This window comes from Schistocerca cancellata, chromosome 4 (genome assembly GCF_023864275.1).
Source record: "Schistocerca cancellata isolate TAMUIC-IGC-003103 chromosome 4, iqSchCanc2.1, whole genome shotgun sequence".
NCBI lineage: Eukaryota > Metazoa > Arthropoda > Insecta > Orthoptera > Acrididae > Schistocerca > Schistocerca cancellata.
The window spans coordinates 938,961,836-938,984,125 of record NC_064629.1 but is presented as its reverse complement, the minus strand read 5'-3'; positions in this window follow the sequence as shown (position 1 = coordinate 938,984,125).

The following is a 22,290-nucleotide window of genomic DNA, read 5'->3' as shown; positions in this document are numbered from 1 at the left end:
GGAAAAACAAACTGCAAGTACGTGCGGACACGGTCCCCGAGGGTAGATTCGTAATTGTATCGATCCACTGTGCCTTCCAGGATGACGAGATCACCCGGGGAATGCCACAGTAACATAAAAACATTCCCCAGACTTCTCGTATTCTTTACGACGTTTCATGCTGCACACGCCAGTGGCCAGCTGTCCGATGATTCGTCTGAAAATGTCACCTGTCACCACTCTGTGGACATCCACTTGTGGTACCGATGTGCAAATTATTGTTGCAGTACGTCTGTCTTTTACACACGTAATTTGAAATTACACAGTATTGCAATATACACAGTGCAGTCGTATTAATGGAGGTCGAGGGATGTGGAAAACAGTGCCACCGTCATTGTAATCCGGAACAGCAGTCGCCTACGCTCAAACTCGGGATCATTGCCTTTGGTGGCCAAGTGCTGTACCAACTGAGCCACCCAAGCATGACTCACGAGCCGTCCTCACAGCTTTACTTCTGCCAATGGGGTCATGAGTCATTCTCGGATGGCACATTCAATAGAGCAATTGCTTGTGAAAAGCGAGGGTCATTAGTTTGAGTCTCGGTCCAGCACATAGTTTTAATCTTCCAGGAAGTTTCATGATTTAAGCTGCTTGTAAAAAATTAAATATCTGCATCTGTAGAAAAATTACTCTTTCCATAACACTGTGACCTCTTCTTTGCTAACTGTTAAATGGATGTATAAATGTACTTGCAAATTTTCACTGAATATATCACTGCCTTAAAGGAAGGTAAGGCTACCCAGGTGATGAAGTAAAAGTCTGTGTTACATGCAGTGATGGCAATCCAACACTCATTTAAACATGTTATTTACAATATAATGGCACTCAAATATTTACTTGCCTCTAGCAGATTATGTGAATCTCCCAGTTAGTAGCTCATGTAAGTCTGATCAGGAAATTGTCTGAACTAGATAAGCTTGTATCATAAAAGGTTCTGCATAAAGAATGCTATGAAAGAAGCTATCAGTGCATTTGGAAGAAAAATTTTGTTTACCAAATTTGAACAACTCCCTGGAACTTTTTGCACAATGTAATATCAGCAAGTGTCTCTAAATATTCTGTCCAGACAGTCATTTTCCATACAAGTACTCAAATGTAAGATTATTACACCAAGGCCAATATCTTGAATTTTACAATCCATAACTGTTTACACAAGAAAGCAGTTATACAGCTCCTCCTTCTGATTCTTGCACCCATGCAAAAATTACAAATATAGGGATAGTTTATTTCAGAGTTTGAAAGTTATTGAATTTACTAAACAATGACATCATCACTAGACTTGATACCTTACCTCTTCAAATTTCTATTGATTTTTTGAACACAACTGGTCCCTACCATTGCAGCTGTTTGCTAACAGCAACTGCAGCAGCATAGCATTTCCGAATGAAAAAGGATTCGTGCTCTCTCCATTTTTTAAGAGAAACTGCGACTGTTCCTCACCAGGTAGCAGACTGCTGTGAACTACAGTTCCTGCCTGTCAGCTTACTCTGTAAAAGTGACCTACATTATGTACTACTCATTTGTACATTAGCATATCACGTGATCTCGCAATGAAGACACCTACTTTATGCAATAATCCCCGAATCGGACCTAACCTTATTGTAGCCTTCTTCAGCCATTAGTAATATCGTGACTAACATCGACAGCTACAGTTGCAGAGCACTGACTTATAAAACTGAAATATTTAATCACGATTGTTGGGTATTTTATGTCTGTAAAAGCATGATCTCACAAACAGAGCAGGAGCAGATCAGTGAAGTCAGGATACATAATAAGCAATGTCTTTCAAATTGTTGGGTACAGGCAGTGAGAGGGAATTGAAACCATTCAATCATTTAGAGGGAGAGGTAAATTTCAGGAGGAGTAAAGAGCTCTATTTGCACAGTCGAAGACAGTGCAGACTAGTATCTAGTGTGTGTCGTTTCGGCTACCGTGGGAGTCGGCATCGACACGAACGAGGATGGAGCGAAGTTGTGATGGCCGGTGTCATGGATCCGAATCGTCTGTAGAAAATACTTGAAGATTAATATTACTCTTTATTTCTAAAAAGAAAATGGCAACTTAACTTGTGCTGCTTGTGCCTCCTACAAGCAATTACTGTTCAGTATAACTGTTTGCAGAACACGTGCCAAGTGTTGTCTCGCTATTACTCAGTGCCGGTGCTCTCGGAGACTGCGACCGAACTGGGCTGACCAGCACGGGGTGGCCGATTAAATTAGAACCTACAGGTAGTGCCGAACTCTGTCTTCCCGGAGGTGTGGTGCTAACGCTCTTTCCACCGGTGCACCTGTCGACGCCTCCTCGAGGCCATTTCGTGGCACTGAGACGGTCGGTGTGTAGTCGTCGCTTTAGGACCGCACTTTCCTCCCTCCCCGAAATGCCGTACCGGTGTCGTGTAGGGACCCCGTTCGGCCGAAAAATGGAGAGGGCAGTGACGACAGTGGCAACAGCGACGGGTCCACAGTGGGTGCCAGGACGATCTCTAGCAAGTCGAGCCGCCGTGGCGGCGGAGGCAGTGCGTCGGCTCCACTCGTTCCGCGGGCAGTGCCGAAGAGGTAGCTGGCAGTGGCCACACCGGCTGCAAGATTCCAGTAGAATGCGAATCTAGGAACGGAAAATCTGCAGAAGAATCTCACAATCGACATCCACGAATCTGGTTCCGGGGGTGGCGTGGGTACCCGGCAGGGCATTTAATTAAATATGTGCGAGTGCCTAAATTTCGAAGAATCACTCCTCTCTCTCGGCTCCTAGTGCTACCGAAACTCTGAAAAGAATAGAATCGATAGGTGTGAAGCAATACTTGTGGAGCACGGGAGGCGCCGTGCGCTGCAGTGGGTGCAGCAACTGGAGCAGCGTGCGATGGCACTGGCCGTGTAGAAGCTCCGACAGTGACGGACTGTTGTGGGCCGGGGAGCAGTACATTGCGTGTAAGAGCAGCAGTGCTTGCTCTCATTTACAAAAACTGTTCAAAGTCCTGAGCCGTAAATTGTGGTCTGTTGTCTGTAACCGACACTTCAGGCAAACCTCCCAAGCAAAAAATAGATGACAGAGCCTAAATGGAACCACGCGATGTAGTCGAGTTCGTGGGCACTGCAAATGGATATTTCCTATAAGAGTCCACCACAATAAGCGAACGAGTGTTCCCGACACTGTGACTCAGATTGGAATGTATACCGCAGAGACAGGCTGAACAGTGAAGAGGGAGGCGTGTTTATAGCGATAAGAAGTGCAATGGTATCGAAGGAAATTGACGGAGATCCGAAATGTGAAATGATTTGGGTGAAGGTCACGGTTAAAGCAGGCTCAGACATGGTAATTGGATGTCTCTATAGGCCCCCTGGCTCAGCAGCTGTTGTGGCTGAGCACCTGAAGGATAATTTGGAAAATATTTCGAGTAGATTTCCCCACCATATTATAGTTCTGGGTGGAGATTTTAATTTGCCGGATATAGACTGGGAGACTCAAACGTTCATAACGGGTGGCAGGGACAAAGAATCCAGTGAAATTTTTTTAAGTGCTTTATCTGAAAACTACCTTGAGCAGTTAAACAGAGAACTGACTCGTGGCGATAACATATTAGACCTTCTGGTTACAAACAGACCCGAACTATTTGAAAAAGTTAACGCAGAACAGGGAATCAGCGATCATAAAGCGGTTACGGCATCGATGATTTCAGCCGTAAATAGGAATATTAAAAAGGGTAGGAAGATTTTTCTGTTTAGAAAAAGTGGCAAAAAGCAGATTTCAGAGTACCTGTTGGCTCAACACAAACGTTTTGTCTCAAGTACAGAAAGTGTTGAGGATCAGTGGACAAAGTTCAAAACCGTCGTACATTATGCGTTAGATGAGTATGTGCCAAGCAAGATCGTAAGAGATGGAAAAGAGCCACCGTGGTACAACAACCAAGTTAGAAAACTGCTGCGGAAGCAAAGGGAACTTCACAGCAAACATAAACATAGCCAAAGCCTTGCAGACAAACAAAAATTACGCGAAGCGAAATGTAGTGTGAGGAGGGCTATGCGAGAGGCTTTCAATGAATTCGAAAGTAAAGTTCTATGTACTGACTTGGCAGAAAATCCTAAGAAATTTTGGTCTTATGTCAAAGCGGTGGGTGGATCAAAACAAAATGTCCAGACACTCTGTGACCAAAATGGTACTGAAACAGAGGATGACAGACTAAAGGCCGAAATACTAAATGTCTTTTTCCAAAGTTGTTTCACAGAGGAAGATTGCACTGTAGTTCCTTCTCTAGATTGTCGCACAGATGACAAAATGGTAAATATAGAAATAGACGACAGAGGGATAGAGAAACAATTAAAATCGCTCAAAAGAGGAAAGGCCTCTGGACCTGATGGGATACCAGTTCAATTTTACACAGAGTACGCGATGGAACTTGCCCCCCTTCTTGCAGCGGTGTACCGTAGGTCTCTAGAAGAGCGTAGCGTTCCAAAGGATTGGAAAATGGCACAGGTCACCCCCGTTTTCAAGAAGGGACGTCGAACAGATGTGCAGAACTATAGCCCTATATCTCTAACGTCGATCAGTTGTAGAATTTTGGAACACGTATTGTGTTCGAGTATAATGACTTTTCTGGAGACTAGAAATCTACTCTGTAGGAATCAGCATGGGTTTCGAAAAAGACGGTCATGTGAAACCCAGCTCGCGCTATTCGTCCACGAGACTCAGAGGGCCATAGACACGGGTTCACAGGTAGATGCCGTGTTTCTTGACTTCCGCAAGGCGTTCGATACAGTTCCCCACAGTCGTTTAATGAACAAAGTAAGAGCATATGGACTATCAGACCAATTGTGTGATTGGATTGAGGAGTTCCTAGATAACAGGACGCAGCATGTTATTCTCAATGGAGAGAAGTCTTCCGAAGTAAGAGTGATTTCAGGTGTGCCGCAGGGGAGTGTCATAGGACCGTTGCTATTCACAATATACATAAATGACCTGGTGGATGACATCGGAAGTTCACTGAGGCTTTTTGCAGATGGTGCTGTGGTGTATCGAGAGGTTGTAACAATGGAAAGTTGTACTGAAATGCAGGAGGATCTGCAGCGAATTGACGCATGATGCAGGGAATGGCAATTGAATCTCAATGTAGACAAGTGTAATGAGCTGCGAATACACAGAAAGATAGATCCTTTATCATTTAGCTACAAAATAGGTCAGCAACTGGAAGCAGTTAATACCATAAATTATCTTGGAGTACGCATTAGGAGTGATTTAAAATGGAATGATCATATAATGTTGATCGTCGGTAAAGCAGATGCCAGACTGAGATTCATTGGAAGAATCCTAAGGAAATGCAATCCGAAAACAAAGGAAGTAGGTTACAGTACGCTTGTTCGCCCACTGCTTGAATACTGCTCAGCAGTGTGGGATCCGTACCAGATAGGGTTGATACAAGACATAGAGAAGATCCAACGGAGAGCAGCGCGCTTCGTTACAGGATCATTTAGTAATCGCGAAAGCGTTACGGAGATGATAGATAAACTCCAGTGGAAGACTCTGCAGGAGAGACGCTCAGTAGCTCGGTACGGGCTTTTGTCAAAGTTTCGAGAACATACCTTCACCGAAGAGTCAAGCAGTATATTGCTCCCTCCTACGTATATCTCGCGAAGAGACCATGAGGATAAAATCAGAGAGATTAGAGCCCACACAGAGGCATACCGACAATCCTTCTTTCCACGAACAATACGAGACTGGAATAGAAGGGAGAACCGATAGAGGTACTGAAGGTACCCTCCGCCACACACCGTCAGGTGGCTTGCGGAGTATGGATGTAGATGTAGATGTAGATCATCTGTTCAATGTGGGCGTTCGTGCCCGGTCAAGTACAGTGCTGACGCACTGACTGTTTTGTGCATACAATTCCCCTATGTCCTTGTCGAAGCAATCGTAACACATCTTTTATATGACACTTTCGGATTAAGCACACGTGATTTAACAGTCATTTTGCAATAAAATCACACTACTGTACAGATAGGCTACGCTGACAAGCAAAAAATCAGTGCACAAAAGAATTCTGAATGCTTTATACTGAACGAGGCCAAGCAGTATGGAATTAGTGCAACAAAATTTTCAGATCGGGGTCTGCTTCTGTGGCATGTGCAATTTGCCTATAGTCCAGTGGAAAAGTCTATAAAAGTTCAGTGTCCTGCGCATCTATTTGACAACGAGATGCAGCAGTAGCATTGAATTCAGAATTGGGACCAACAGGAAGGCGAGAAAAGGCTTCAGCATTTGCATGCTTCAACGTGGACCAGTGCAATATTTCATACTGGTACTGTAACAATAACAAAGCCCAGTGTTGCAGCTTTTGAGTAGAACATGGCGGAACAGGTTTAGAAGGATGAAACAAAGACTGAAATGGCTTATGGCCCGTCACTAGATAAAATTTCCGACCAAACTGATATTGGTGAAACTTTGTCATTCTGTAGATAATAGCGAGCGCTTCCTTCTCGATTTGGGAATATTTATCATCGAGTCTAGCTCAATAACTTGAAAGTGAAAGCAATCGGCCTGTCCTGCAAACCAAATCTGTGCAAGAGCACAGCTCCGATTCGGTACAAAGAAGCATCCACTGCCAAAACCACAGGGTAAGAGGGATCGAAAGGAACAAGGCATCTGTCACTCAACAAGGCATTTTGAAGTTTTCTGAAATGCATCCTGACACTCTTTGTTCCAAACAAAAGACACATTCTTACAGCGCAAACGATACAACGGAGCAATGATCTGGGCTGCGTTGGGTGTAAACCGGATATAATATGTCAACTTTCCAAGAACTGACTGCAATTCTGTCATGTTCCGTGGGACAGAGAAGTCCCGGACGGCCAGCAAATGTGATTGATGGGGATTAACACGGCCTAAGTACTAAATTTCAGTTTGAAGAAAGGTTTGAACCTGCAGCTGAAAGCATTTGTAGAAGCGTATGAAGGTTGGTGATGTATTGTTCCGGTGTACATCTTGATACTACAATATCGTGCAAGTAATTTGAACAGAATGGAACTTTTGCAGTAAGATGTTCTAAATAGCGAAGGAAAATGGCAGGCGTGAAAGCGCTGCCAAAGGATAAGCACAAAATTTGAACAATCCTAAACGTGTTTTGACCTCAAATATTTTGTGAGACTCCTCATCTAGCGGAGTTTGCAAATGCCCTTTGCATAAGTCAATTTTTGAAAAATAGCACCCTGCACTAAGCCTGTCCATTAATTCCTCAGGGCGAGGCAACAGATAATTATCAATTATTGATTGTGGATTCACAGTGAATTTAACTTCAACACAAAGATGAAGTCTTCCAGAAGGCATTGTTAAGATTACTAAGGGAGAAGCCCATTGACTAGCCTGGAAAGGAGCAATAACACCATTTTCTTGCCATTCTTCAAGTTCACTTGCAACTGTGTCTCTTAAGTGCATGAGGGATAGGATGCACCCGCAAAAACTTAGATTACTCATTGCCCTTCGTTGTAATGTGCATCACAAATTTATTTTCTTTGCCAAGTCCTTCAGAAAATAAATCAGGATACTCAACAATCAATCGAGTAACACTGTCTTTTGGGTTGAAAGCAGAAACCAAAAGTACATTGTCCTGAATACGAAGACCAAACGAATATAACGCAAAGGTATTTTGACAATCTCGCGACCGCAAAATTGTAAATGTCACTGTTGTGGTGTGAGGCTGGAATGTGGCAGGCAAACTGCATGTACCAAGCAGTGAATGTCCTAACCGTTATATGCAGTAAGTTGCGTGCAAAATTTTGTCAACTGTGGCGAGCCCAACTGTTTATAAGTGGCACGATTAAGCAATGTAATGGAAGTGCCAATGTCTAACTGAAGTTGCACACAGCGTACAGCAATAACTAAGTTCACAAACAGTTTGTTTGACTGTCATTGAACAGCGCTTTTCTGGGGTGAAGGCACATCTGGAATTTGTCATTAGTAGTACTGGTAGTGGGTTTAGAAGAACACTTATGAGAGCACTTATGGGTAGAGTTCTTTTTCTGTTGCAAACACACAGACTGTACATGACCTGGCATTCCACAAGCTAAGCCCCACGAAGGGCAATGCTGTCCTTTATGCATGGAAAAGCAGTGGAGACATGATCTCACACCAGACACACATCTTGACACTTGTTTACTCTGGACGTGGTGTGGTGGCCTATTGGTGCATGGTGGTCAGTCACAAGGCCTTAGCTGTTTGTCACCTAGCGTTACACTGCAAATGGGAGCTAAGTCAAAGTTTTCCATGGCAGTATCACACGAGTCATGTTGTTCAATAATTTGTAGCACCTGTTTCAAAGTAGGATCCGAATGTTTGAGAATTTGTTCATGAATCCTACTGTCTGGCACATTGTACGTAATGTGTCTTTATAGTACTGTCCACAAATACATTGAGAACGACACTGGAGTTCTGTGATCCACTGATGGTATGTCTGTTCTGGCTTTTTCCACATTCAAAGGAACTTGTAATGAGCTGCAGCAACCTGTACTTGATCCTTGTAATACCTAGTGAGGCTGGAAACTAAATGTTCAAAAACTAGCAACTCTGGCCTACTACACACTTCAAAAAACGTTTTGCATCACCCCGGTTCTCAGAACTTCTGAAGATAGACGTTGACTGTGGATATTGCATCACAGATACAGTCCCTTTGTCTGTTCAGAGATGCCACTAAACCCGCCCAAAGATGTAAACAACCATGCATGAGCAGCGCCTATTAGACAGAGAGGGTCTGACAGCCAATCAGTTCCAGTCATTCCACCAGGAAGGAGGTACATGGCTCGTGTCGTCTGTAGTCCAACCATGCTTAGATGGTCAATACCGCAGTTTGATCGTGTCCGCATTGTTACTTTGTGCTAGGAAGGACTCTCAACAAGGGAAGCATCCACGCATCTCGGAGTGAACCAAAGCTGTGTTGTTTGGACATGGAGGAGATACAGAGAGACAGGAACTGTCGATGACATGCCTTGCTCAGGCCGTCCAAGGGCTACTACTTCTGTGGATGACCACTACCTACGGATTATGGCTTGGAGGAACCCTGACAGCAACCCCATCATGTTGAATAATGCTTTTCGTGCAGCCACAGGACGTCGTGTTACGACTCAAACTGTGTACAATAGGCTGCATTGTAACCACAACACCATACAGCGCAGTACAGATGGGCCCAACAACATGCCGAATGGACCACTCAGGATTGGCATCATGTTCTCTTCACCGATGAGTGTCGCATGTGCCTTCAACCAGACAGTCGTCGGAGACGTGTTTGGAGGCAACCCGGTCAGGCTGAACGCCTTAGACACACTGTCTAACGAGTGCATCAAGGTGGAGGTTCCCTGCTGTTTTGGGGTGGCATTATGTAGGGCTGACGTACGCCACTGGTGGCCATGGAAGCCGTCGTAACGGCTGTACGATACATGAACCCCATACTCTGACCGATAGGGCACCCATATCGGCAACATATTGGCGAGACATTCGTCTTCATGGACGACAATTCGCGCCCCCATCTTACACATCTTGTGAATAACTTCCTTCAGGATAACGACATCAAAAATGGTTCAAATGGCTCTGAGCACTATGGGACTTAACATCTGTGGTCATCAGTCCCCTAGAAAGAAAAATGGCTCTGAGCACTATGGGACTTAACATCTATGATCATCAGTCCCCTAGAACTTAGAACTACTTAAACCTAACGAACCTAAGGACAGCACACAACACCCAGTCATCACGAGGCAGAGAAAATCCCTGACCCCACCGGGAATCGAACCCGGGCGTGGGAAGCGAGAACGCTACCGCACAACAGTCCCCTAGAACTTAGAACTACTTAAACCTTACGAACCTAAGGACATCACCGAGCGAGGTGGCGCAGTGGTTAGCACACTGGACTCGCATTCGGGAGGACGACGGTTCAATCCCGTCTCCGGCCATCCAGATTTAGGTTTTCCGTGATTTCCCTAAATCGTTTCAGGCAAATGCCAGGATGGTTCCTTTGAAAGGGCACGGCCGATTTCCTTCCCAATCCTTCCCTACCCCGAGCTTGCGCTCCGTCTCTAATGACCTCGTTGTCGACGGGACGTTAAACACTAACCACCACCACCACCACCACCACCACCACCTAAGGACATCACACACATCCATGCCCGAGGCAGGATTCGAACCTGCGACCGTAGCAGTCGCGCGGTTCCGGACTGAGCGCCCAGAACCGCTCGGCCACCACGGCCGGCCGATAACGACATCACTCAACTAGAGTGGCCAGCATGTTCTCCAGACATGAACCCTATCAAACATGCCTGGGGTAGGTTGAAAAGGGCTGTTTATGGACTATGTGACCCACCAACCACTTTGAGGGATCTATGCCGAATTTCTGTTGAGGAGTGGGAAAATCTGGACCAATAGTGCCTTGATGAACTTGTGGATAGTATGACACGGCGAATATAGGCATGCATCAATGCAAGAGGATGTGCTACTGGGTATTAGAGGTACAGGTGTGTACAGCAATCTGCACCACTGCCTCTGAAGGTCTCGCTGTATGGTGGTACAACATGCAATGTGTGGTTTTCATGAGCAATTAAAAGAGCGGAAATGATTTTTATGTTGATCTCTATTCCAATTTTCTGTATAGGTTCCGGAACCGAGGTGATACAAAACTTTTTTTTATGTGTGTAGTTGGGAATAACTTCTGAGTGAGGCAGTAAACTCCTGTGCCGGCCGTTGACAAGAAATGAGAAAGTGTCACAGTACCTTGCACTCGATGTGCAGCACAATCAGCGTCGAACTGAGCACAGTACTCCTTCCATTCCTCCTGCTGTTCATCGAAAGCTCGAAACGGTGGAATGCACGGAGGCGCTGCCGTAGATGTGGCTGGCCGTCGTGACAGAGTTGATGCAGCAGCGGCACACGAATTCATGTGCTGTCGGATGATCATCATCAACTGCAACATTTGGTGGTTCTGAAACTGAATAAACTGCATTATATTAAAGGCAGCAGCAACTGGAGGCATAGGCGTATGTGGTGTGGGAGGTGGGTTAGAGGCTATTTTAATAAGAGGAGTGTTGCAAGAATTATGAGTAACACATATAGTAGCAACGTGCCTCTGAAAGAAAAGAGAGAAATATTAGTGAAGCGCTGTAACGGAGCGGTGTAGAATGAAGGCAGCATTGGTTCTGGAATGCTTGTTGCCAGATGTCGTGTCGTTTGCTGTGGGAGTCGGCACCAACACAAACGAGGAAGGACAGAAGTTGCAATGGCCAGTGGCAGAAATCCAGAACATTTGTACAAAACACTTGAAGATTAATATAACTCTTTATTTCTAAAAAGAAAATAATTATAACTTAACCTGATGTTCTGCTTGTGCCTCCTACAGGCAAGTACTGTTCACTATTACTGTTTGCAACATGCAGGCTAAGTGTCGTCTTCTTATTACTCGGCACCGAAGCTCTCGAAGTCTGTGACGAAATTGTGCCAACCAGCAATGGACGGCTCATTAAATTAGCGTTGACAGGGGGCGCTGTACTCTGTCTTCCTGGAGGTGTCGCACTGCGGGCTCATTCCATCGGTGCACGGGTCAGCATCTTCTTGATGACATTTCGCGGTGCTGCACTAATCGGTGTGCAGTTGATGCGTTAGGACTGCACGGTTTGTGTAGATGATGGTGACGGGATTTAGACCCCACGTTTAGCTAGCTAACATAATTAGCAGTCTCAGTGTATTGCGAGCTTCGTCAGTGCTAGCTCCCTCGATCAATGACGCTTCTCTTAAACGTTTTCTGTAGTCTCAGATTGTATTTGCACCAATACACTACACACCATTATTATCTAACCTACTCCCACAGAATGAACAAGTGTCGATGTATTATGTATTACATCGCTTATTAAATGCATAGGGTGACCAGCTAGTCTGGGTTACTGAGAGCTATTCATTTGCATCTTATTTAGAACCTAAAAGTTGACTTCACTTCTGAGGTTCCCAGCACGAGTTTACTCTGTGACCTACATGCCTGGGAAGCACAGAACAAGCATCGTGCTACCTTTTCTGACAAGATACACTTTTCAGCCCTTCGATGAACGATAGCATACCCGTGCCACTGTGTGTAGACATTAGGAGGTGTGAGAATGGAGTCGTGTGGTAATTGCTGGCTGCATCGTGCTGAGTGGGGCAGAGTTTCATCTCTTTATTATGATCCAGCCTTCCAACAGAGTGGATGGCCTCCTACCGCCAAACTAAACATGAATCGCTTCTTCTCACACTTGCTGCTCCTCTTTTTTTAATCAATCACCAAGACTAGCAGTTGTCCTTTACTGCCATCCCAAGGTGCGCCCTTACGTATACCTTAAATGTCAAAATATAGTGCAAGGTTCGTTTATTCCTCTGTTTTATTTCACTGCCTCCCTCCTGACACCCGCCTATCGTGCTCTGCCTGCTGTAAATTGGATCCCCCACCATTTGATCTGAAGGAAGAGCGCAAAATATTGGTTCATGTTCAGTGCTGTGTGTGCAGTTAGACAGCATTGCTGCTACCAAAAATGTGCTGTAAGTCCACTGTGCCCTGAGCTCGCAGCCTGCCTGCCAGCCGCCCCAACCTGAGCGAATTATATACGAAGACAGTAACTTGTTCTCTAAAGAACAGTTACTGTTGATGACCGTGCAGCTTTTCCCTGGAATAAATGATGACTAACTGACAACCTCAGCTGCCGACAGATGTTGTTGATATACCTCGATGTGGACAGCTGAAAATGTGTGCCCCGACCGGGACTCGAACCCGGTAAGCAGGAGATCCCGGGTTCGAGTCCCGGTCGGGGCACACATTTTCAGCTGTCCACATCGAGATATATCAACAACATCTGTCGGCAGCTGAGGTTGTCAGTTAGTCATCATTTATTCCAGAGCGAATTATCTCACGAATAGACTGTTCGCGCTGTACACGAACTGGGACAGCTCAGGGTCCATTTTACTGCCCCAGCTCGTCAGCCAGTGCCGGCAGCCTTTTCCTGTTGTCCGCGCCGTCGTGAAACTACAGTTGTCTGGTACTCCGTCTCGACAGGCTTGCCTCCTAGCCCTGCCAGTAGTATCGCTGGGTCCGTACCATACTGTGACCCATTCTGTTTGCTGCCGCCCAGCTGCATAGTCCACAGTGCCCAACGTCGTTGCGTCCTGACATGGGCAGCACTATTTCGTCGCTACCTGAATGTACGTGCAAACATTTATCATTGTACGACACAGTATGACGTCAAATACTGCCGCATCATGCATGACGTTTTAATTTATTACTTCTTTACTAGCTCTATTCAAACACATTTCATAGACAGTAGCCACGTAACCACTGGATGTACCTGCAAAATTGTATTACTGCACGTCGCATAATTCAGGACCTACAACATCATAGATATTGAGCATCATGTCTATGAAACTACAGGGCGAAATCTGCCAGATATGTGTACAAATACTTGTGAAATTATGTTAAATATATGTGAAATGTAGTGTTGTACACACACTTCAATGCCTTGTCCGCGACATTTGCCAATTATGGCCGACTATGTTGGGCTTGTGGCTTGTGCAATGATAATCGTGGACAGTGAAAGAAATCGGAAGAGGAAACATTGATGGGGACGTGAACTGTTTGTGGAGGGGCCTCGTTTTGGCTGTATTTTACTTTCGTCCTTGAAAGTCGAAGACAGCATGTTGTTTTTCAACATCAGTCAGTGATAACATTTTTTGGCCAGTTCTTCGATATGCAACTTTTTCTTATGCAAATCTTATATTCAGAATTAATTCCCACGAACATGATGCTGGGTGAAAATCTTCAGTCAGCTGCAATACTTTCTCTGTTGGCCACATCTTGATAGGTGATGTTTAACGGTAAGAAAAACAGAATAATAAAAAAATCAACGAACTTTTTCCACCTCACAAAGAGAATAAGTGGAGGCCATGTCTTCCAACACATCCACACTACGAAATATTGTGCTATATTGCCTAAGATTTGCCTCATGTCTCCCATTTCCAAAGGGAGTTAGAAATTCTGCGATTTTGTTGAAAAAACATGTCTATCGACCAGAAACATCTCTCTGTTGTCAAGATACAAAATCACTCGATTGTCTATAATCACTGTCTAGATATGAAAATCGCTCGATTTTTATACTAGTGCATACAAGGCCTAAGCAAGCAAAACCACGGGTAAAAAGCTCATCGTAAACCACTGGAACGATTTCCACCAAATTTGGTATACATATCAGTTACGATATGGAAATAAATACTGTGGTGGTGAGAACCACCAGTCCCCTATTGGGGTGTGGGTGATAACGTGGAGAGAGGAGGAGGTGAAGGAGATGGACAGACAACGAAAAGAGGAGGAGATGGACAGAGAAAGGGGAAAACTGAGCTGGGCAGCGAGAGGGCGAAGGAGGAGATGGATGGGGGGGATGGGGCGGGACGAAATGGACAGAGAAAGAGAGGAGGAGGAGATGGACAGACAGCGGGAAGCAAGATATGGGCAGCGAGAGGGGGAAGGAGGAGATGGGCTGGGGGAGGGGAGAACGAAATGGACAGAGAAGGGGAATAGGAGGAGATGGACACAAAAAGAAAAGAGGAGGGGTGGACAGAGAGAAGAGGGAGGAGGATATTGAGAGAGAGAGGAGAAGTAGGAGATTGAGAGAGGGGGGGGGGGAAGAGAAGATGAAATTAGATGGGGGGAGGAGGAGATAAACAGAGAGGGAAGGAGCAGATCGACAGAGAGAGGGGTTAGGTAACATTGATAGGGAAAGAGGAGACGGACAGATGGAGGAGGGAAGAAGGAGATGGATTAATAGATGATTGGAATAAATACATACTGGGGATCGCCAGGTACTCAGCTGGTATAAATAAAAAGTCAGCTCTAGCAATCATCATATCTGTAAATTACTCAATAAACAAATCTTCCTTTCGTGACTTGCCAGGTCTTTTTTGCTGCGTTGACTCTCTGCTGTGGTCATGATGTAGTGCCACCCAGTCACTACAGCGGTGTTGGTTTTCCTTGGTTTTTTTTGCGTCCCTATTAAACCAAATATTACACTAGGCTAACTCCGGACCGTTCTACCTAGTGGACACCAAAAATTCCTCTTTAACCATTATTTTATTTTGTAACAACATACAACCTACATTTTGTGTTGACACTACCTGTAACATAGAGAACACAATAAGTGTTTGTTTGGGCTGACTCCATTTTCGTAATGCAAAAACGAAATTACAGAATCTGCTGCAACCCGAAGTGAAGTGCACCTGACAATTCGTAAAGGAAACCTCCGTTATACATGGTGTTAAAATATGTTCCATATTTGATAGGTGGCTGTATGGATTAAAACAAAAATAAAATGTCCAGTAAACATGGACTCTAAAATACATACTTCAAGAGCTACGAGCACTTCTTCATCTTTGCTACTGCAAAACATCTCTTCCAGTGCAAGCGCTCTTTTATTACACCCAACAGAATCCAATAAACACCGCGCCCAACTAGATAATTCTATATTTGTAGTGCATTCTGTCTCGATACCATATCAGATGTTCTGCGATATATCCACTGAGTTATAAGCGATGACTGATTGAGAAGGAACACAGACAGTAGTAGTAGATGATGTGCTGATTGAGGTCATAAGAAGAAAAATGTACACTAGCTTCTGAGATCTCTAGTGTTACGCTACCTGCTAGAAATGATGTCCACGATTTGGAATCAGGTCTTTCCATTCGAGCACATACCTGCATTGGATCACATCCACAAGTGAATCATATTTCTGGCACTCTCTTATCTCGAAACGAGTCACCTTCCTCGAAGAAGTCTGCTACAGTAAAATTACAACCCGGTTTTAGCCACTCCCTACGCATCTTGCAGCCGCGCCTATTTCTGCATCTTCGTGCATGTGATCATTCCATTTTAAGTTGTAACTGAGCAGAAGTCGGAGAAAGACGTATCCACCACCTTCTGCAACCCGTGTAGAAACAGAACGATCTGAGTAACTGCAACAGGAGCATGTTTTGACCATTCGATGGAAAGGCACCCATTGTGGTTCATCTCGAGCCTAGATACAGATACTACAGATACGCGTCCATTCAAATCTATCACCCCAACATGTTATCATCGTTATTCTCTGCCCACAAACAGAGAAAAATTATGAAATATAAAAGCTCATCCGATATAGAACTCACCTAGGCACCATTGCTGGCGCGATGACGCAAAGCTGCAGTGCGGTCCAGTGTGGAGAAAGGGATTTTGGCTGCTGCTACTGCTGCCTGTGTGGGCATGATCCTATGAAATATACAGGCACAGCAGAGGCCACTTTAAAGTTCGATCACCTATACTCTAAGCGAATGATCGTATCCCACAGACTATACTAAGTCGCAAAAGACGTTCCCTCTGGTCCTGTTTAGTTGTTTTCAAGCACGCTTTTGTACAATGCCAAGCAATTCCTTTCTTGTGCCATGACTTCGAGAGCAGTCTCAGCTTGTAAACCGACATTAAGAAGTTCCGATCCACAACCTTTTGCAGGAAACTAGACTTTGCAAAGTGTAAATCATTTTCTTATGGCAGATAGCATAACACGCAACACATCAGCTGATTTTAAATAAAAGACACTTACGACATAAGCAAACTGGAAGAGTTTTACGTCATTGGCATAGGTCTCCAAACTACAGCCCGAAGGTGATTCGTGAGCTCTACGTTTAGACTCCTCTCTCACACTGATGGAATAGCTGATTGCTCTGCGTTCCCTTTCGACTGATTCCTTATATTGCACTCTTGTACGCGATCACTGTTTCGCTGCTAGCAACCCCCAGAAGTTTTCACCCATAAACAAAACTCATTCCCCAACTCAAACGAGCATTGTCAGTCAATCATTATGTGGTAACCGACAGTGCACCAGTGCACGGATAGGGTGGAAAAGACACTGCCGATGTACTGTAATAATAAATAACACGGTTGATAGTGCGAAGAATTTTAGCAATTTTGCAGTAACTCCAACACCGGCCAATGATGTGACCGCATGTCTCCCCCAGTTTCAGCATCGTGGCTAAACCACCCCTTCTCTACTTTGCGAGTATCATTGCGAATGTAGATGGATGACTGCTCAGTACGTCCATTCAGTGTTAATTCTCGAAAACATAAATCGTCAAAGTATACCAGACAGCACTCTACATATTTTTAACACCTCAAGCATACTGCTTAAATTACGATCTACCTCTCTGCGTATGAGAGTGACAGAGCATTCTCGCTGTCTTAAGGTAAAATTGGAGAGTGAAAGACCCTCCTCACACTGTCATTGACCAACCCACCCTGCAGCATCGTTACCAAATTAATCTGCAACCGATCAGAAGAAGACCGTTACACTCCCCGTCCAAGTGCACAAGATTTCTCGAGCTGCGACCATGTCGAGGAGCATAACACTCCTTGTCGATGTATAGTAACAGATGTAATAGCAGACAGTTAAGAAGAACAGAAAAGATTTATTTTTATATGCGATGGAGCTCCAGACGGATGGAGTTCGACGCATTTTTACATAAATGAACAAAGCTATAAACTGTAAGGTATTGTTCTAGACTCTAGGATAGGTATCTGGAAGGTATTGATAAGAGAGGACATAAACACATGCGCTCCTAAGGCTACAACGTTCTGAACTTTAACCGGGTTATAATGTTAGATCGCATGCGTTTCCGACCTATCAGACATATAGTATGTAGCGTTTTTAATATTCCATTGTGAGAAATATATTTCAAGCGCATGACAGACATCCTTCTTCCTGGTTTCTCTACGATAAACTGTGTTATCGAACCGTAAAACGAAAAACAAACTACTTCTGTAAAACACTTGCTCTGCGTGATACGAGCACAATATACACTCCTGGAAATTGAAATAAGAACACCGTGAATTCATTGTCCCAGGGAGGGGAAACTTTATTGACACATTCCTGGGGTCAGATACATCACATGATCACACTGACAGAACCACAGGCACATAGACACAGGCAACAGAGCATGCACAATGTCGGCACTAGTACAGTGTATATCCACCTTTCGCAGCAATGCAGGCTGCTATTCTCCCATGGAGACGATCGTAGAGATGCTGGATGTAGTCCTGTGGAGCGGCTTGCCATGCCATTTCCACCTGGCGCCTCAGTTGGACCAGCGTTCGTGCTGGACGTGCAGACCGCGTGAGACGACGCTTCATCCAGTCCCAAACATGCTCAATGGGGGACAGATCCGGAGATCTTGCTGGCCAGGGTAGTTGACTTACACCTTCTAGAGCACGTTGGGTGGCACGGGATACATGCGGACGTGCATTGTCCTGTTGGAACAGCAAGTTCCCTTGCCGGTCTAGGAATGGTAGAACGATGGGTTCGATGACGGTTTGGATGTACCGTGCACTATTCAGTGTCCCCTCGACGATCACCAGTGGTGTACGGCCAGTGTAGGAGATCGCTCCCCACACCATGATGCCGGGTGTTGGCCCTGTGTGCCTCGGTCGTATGCAGTCCTGATTGTGGCGCTCACCTGCACGGCGCCAAACACGCATACGACCATCATTGGCACCAAGGCAGAAGCGACTCTCATCGCTGAAGACGACACGTCTCCATTCGTCCCTCCATTCACGCCTGTCGCGACACCACTGGAGGCGGGCTGCACGATGTTGGAGCGTGAGCGGAAGACGGCCTAACGGTGTGCGGGACCGTAGCCCAGCTTCATGGAGACGGTTGCGAATGGTCCTCGCCGATACCCCAGGAGCAACAGTGTCCCTAATTTGCTGGGAAGTGGCGGTGCGGTCCCCTACGGCACTGCGTAGGATCCTACGGTCTTGGCGTGCATCCGTGCGTCGCTGCGGTCCGGTCCCAGGTCGACGGGCACGTGCACCTTCCGCCGACCACTGGCGACAACATCGATGTACTGTGGAGACCTCACGCCCCACGTGTTGAGCAATTCGGCGGTACGTCCACCCGGCCTCCCGCATGCCCACTATACGCCCTCGCTCAAAGTCCGACAACTGCACATACGGTTCACGTCCACGCTGTCGCGGCATGCTACCAGTGTTAAAGACTGCGATGGAGCTCCGTATGCCACGGCAAACTGGCTGACACTGACGGCGGCGGTGCACAAATGCTGCGCAGCTAGCGCCATTCGACGGCCAATACCGCGGTTCCTGGTGTGTCCGCTGTGCCGTGCGTGTGATCATTGCTTGTACAGCCCTCTCGCAGTGTCCGGAGCAAGTATGGTGGGTCTGACACACCGGTGTCAATGTGTTCTTTTTTCCATTTCCAGGAGTGTAGCTTTCCGGAGACGTATAGTGTCCACTGTTCACATCCGATCACGGTTCAGAAATTATACGATACCTGAATCAGGCTTATATAAAACGATCGTTAGTAGCGGGGCATACATCCTACAAGGAAACAGATAAACGCATAACAGCAGTGTCCGACGTGTGAAAATTACTAGTCATTCCGTCACTAACTCTGTAAACAGCACATCTGTCGGACAAATGTGTACACGGGGATTGCAGTGCCCCACTAGCTGCTGTCGCTAACTTAGTTATGGCTCTGAAGGCTCTATTTTAAACCCAAGATGCGATAGGGGCTTCGCATAAATAAAAGTTCGTTTAGAGGAATGTGTCAAGTTTCATCACATGAGATGGAAGTCCTCTGATGACCGACAGGTTTACCATTAACGATCGCAAGTAGACAGTGCTTTAAACCACATACAGAACACGTGGCTGTATACGAGTAGAACGCGGCCTATGTCACGCGACTTATGCATCCAGACAGAACAGTGGAAAACAATTGACCTGCAGCAACTTCTCCTTCTCTAGAATGCATCAGTCAACCATTAAATCGTACCTCGTTACAGCTCCATCTCAATCGGTCATCCTGTCCACTCTCTGTTATCCTTTATCACAGATGCATGTAAGTTTAGAGATGAATTGTTCTCTGTCCTCTCGAAAAACCACAAGTACAGTAGTCATCTCGCGTGTATCACTGGTAGCTCAATAGACATACACTATAATGCTGCCTCAACGGGAAAAAATGGACTGCCTCCCTGATTCCCTTCGTTTTGATGTCGACATTTTACCCGATTCCTCTTGTTGCCGCATACTTGTTCCCATGTACAAATTGTTCCGTGCGAATCAGAAGATACACAAGTACTTCCTCAATTTCCCCACATTTTTGTGTATATTTGGTCAATTTATACCTATTCCCTCGTCATTTTTCGCAATTCTATCGATTTTATGTCAGATCTATCCATGTGATCATGACATAACATCTTGTTCTGTGTTCTAAAACTGCTTGCAAATGTAGCACAGCTGCCAACACCTAGCATAATATAGACATAATATAGCACTGTACTCAACTGTATCCAATCACCTCCACATTCGGAGAGCATTTGCTCTGTTTTCTGTATTTCTGTGTATATGCATGCCTCGCGGACGGCTCTCAGGACCCAGTCCCCTCCGCTGGTGGACCAAACTTCGCACATAGAATACGTGTCTGTACGTAACGCGTGGTTGGTCCTCCCTCGAAGCCTATCACGGATGTGACGTGTGGTGGATCTGCCTCCAAACATAGGTCCGGATATATAGTTCGTGGCAGATCCACAATTGAATGCCAACTCGGACGTGGTATATTGTGGATCTGCATCCCAACACCGTTTCGTACATTGCACGTGGTGGATCTGCCTTCAGACGCTATCTCATGCACGACATATTGTGGATCCGCAGCTCACCACTGCTCCAGATATAACGCACAGCGTATCCACGTTCAAACCCTATCCTATGTGCGGCATATTGTGGATCCACATCTCGACACTGCTCCGGATATAACGTGTGGCAGATCCACATTCGAACACTAACTCGGGTCTACTGTGGGTCCTGGGAGCCTTCTGCGAGGTGTGCATATGCACTGACATACAGAAAACAGAGCAAACGCTCTTCGAATGTGGAGGTGACTGGATACAGTCGAGTACAGTGCTATATTACGCATCCTGATCAGTGCATTTAGGCTAGGTGTTGGCAGCACTGATATATTTACAAGCAATTTTACAACACAGAACGAGATGTTATGTCACGATTGCATGGAGAGATCTGATATAAAATCGATAGAATTGCGAAAAATGACGAGGGAATAGGTACAAATTGACTGAATATACACCGAAATGCGGGGAAATTGAGGAAGTATTTGCGTATCTTCTGGTTCGCGCCAAACAATTTGTACATGGGAACAAGTTCAAATGGTTCAAATGGCTCTGAGCACTATGCGACTTAACTTCTAAGGTTATCAGTCGCCTAGACCTTAGAACTAATTAAACCTAACTAACCTAAGGACATCACACACATCCATGCCCGAGGCAGGATTCGAACCTGCGACCGTAGCGGTCGCGCGGTATGGGAACAAGTATGCGGCAACAAGAGGAATCCGGGAAAACGTCGACATCGAAACGAAGGGAATCAGGGAGGCATCAATTTTTTCCCATTGAGGGTGATCAACCTTTAAAGTGGCCTCTGCGGTACCTGTATATCTAATACAATCGTGCCCACACAGGCAGCAGTAGCAGCAGCAGTTTGAGGGTTAATTCAGTGAGGGACGGTGAATACCATTAGGAATACTTGGAGGGCTGCATGCTGGGCTGTTCTGGGGAAGCATTGCGAAATCTCTTACTCCGTGCTGGACCACACCGCAGCTTTGCGTCATCATGCGAGCAATGGTGCCTAGGTGAGTTCTATATCGGATGAGCTTTTATATTTCGTAATTTTTCTCTGTTTGTGGGCAGAGAATAACGATGATAGCATGTTGGGGTGATAGATTTGAATGGACGCGTATCTGTATCTAGGTTGGAGATGTACCACAATCGAATGGTCAAAACATGCTCCTGTTGCAGTTACTCAGATCGTTCTGTTTCTACACGGGTTGCAGAAGGTGGTGGATGTGTCTTCCTCCAATTTCTGCTCAGTCCCAACTTAAAATGGAACGATCACATGTGCGAAGCTGCAGAAATGGGTGCGGCTGCAAAATGCATAGGGAGTGGCTGAAACCAGGTTGTAATTTTACTGTAGCAGACAGGTTCGAGGAAGGTGACTCGTTTCGAGATATGGGAGGGCCAGAAATATGATTCACTTATGGGTGTGATCCAACGCAGGTATGTGCTTGAATGGAAAGACCTGATTCCAAATCATGGACATCATTTCTAGCAGATAGCGTAACACTAGAGATCTGAGAAGTTAGTGTACATTTTTCTTCTTATGACCTCAATCAG